Here is an 827-nt window from a genome sequence, read left to right as displayed (position 1 = left end):
GACCTGGGGCTGCGGGATGCTCATTCGACCCAGGCTGTAGGCCCAGCAGGGAACCCTTTAGCAGAACTCCCTGCAAAGAGGCTGGAGGCAAGACCCACCCAGCTGATTCAGGGGCAGAACACCTTGCCAGTGAGACACAGAAGGTTCAACTCTAACGCCTGCAGCAGAAAGAAGTGGAGCACAGCAGCCAGATCCAAGCAACACCCACCTGGAGGAATCTGAACTTCGTAGATTCGGACCTGGTGCTCAGGTAATAACTCTATCTAAGCTCTACACCAAAGGTCAGAAGACAGTGGTATACAAAATGACAAAGAGAAGAAACAAAATGCAGTCTCAGGCCCCGAGTCTACCCAGTACAAATGCAGAAGACACTAGCACTGAGGAAACTGGAAATCACACACGAGTTATCTCTGAAATAATAACATTGACAGTAAAGAATCAACTGCAGAAAGGTATAGAAGAAATCAGATCAAAAATAATTTCGGAACTAAAAAATGTAGTGGTAACTATAATCAAAGAAGTACTAAGTGCTTCTAAAGAATACACTGATAAAAAATAGAGGAGAATATAAAAATGATGGAACCCCCGAATAAACAATTTAGGAAAAAAATAGAATCTATGAAACAGGTTCAAAGTGATATACAGGAAATTAAAACCTCAATGACAAGCTGGCAAAACCATTTGCATGAAAGTGAAAATAAACTTTCTGACCTGAAAGACAACATTGCAGATAGTGAAAAAGTAAGAAAAGATCTCTTAAAAACAACTAGGATGCAGGAAAAAATAATTCAATATCTGCAAGACGATGCAAAGATGAACAATGTGAG

The sequence above is a fragment of the Octodon degus genome, unplaced genomic scaffold (genome assembly GCF_000260255.1).
Source record: "Octodon degus isolate 3935 unplaced genomic scaffold, OctDeg1.0 scaffold00054, whole genome shotgun sequence".
Taxonomy (NCBI): Eukaryota; Metazoa; Chordata; class Mammalia; order Rodentia; family Octodontidae; genus Octodon; species Octodon degus.
The sequence above is the reverse complement of the archived record's forward strand: the minus strand, read 5'-3'. Positions refer to the sequence as shown.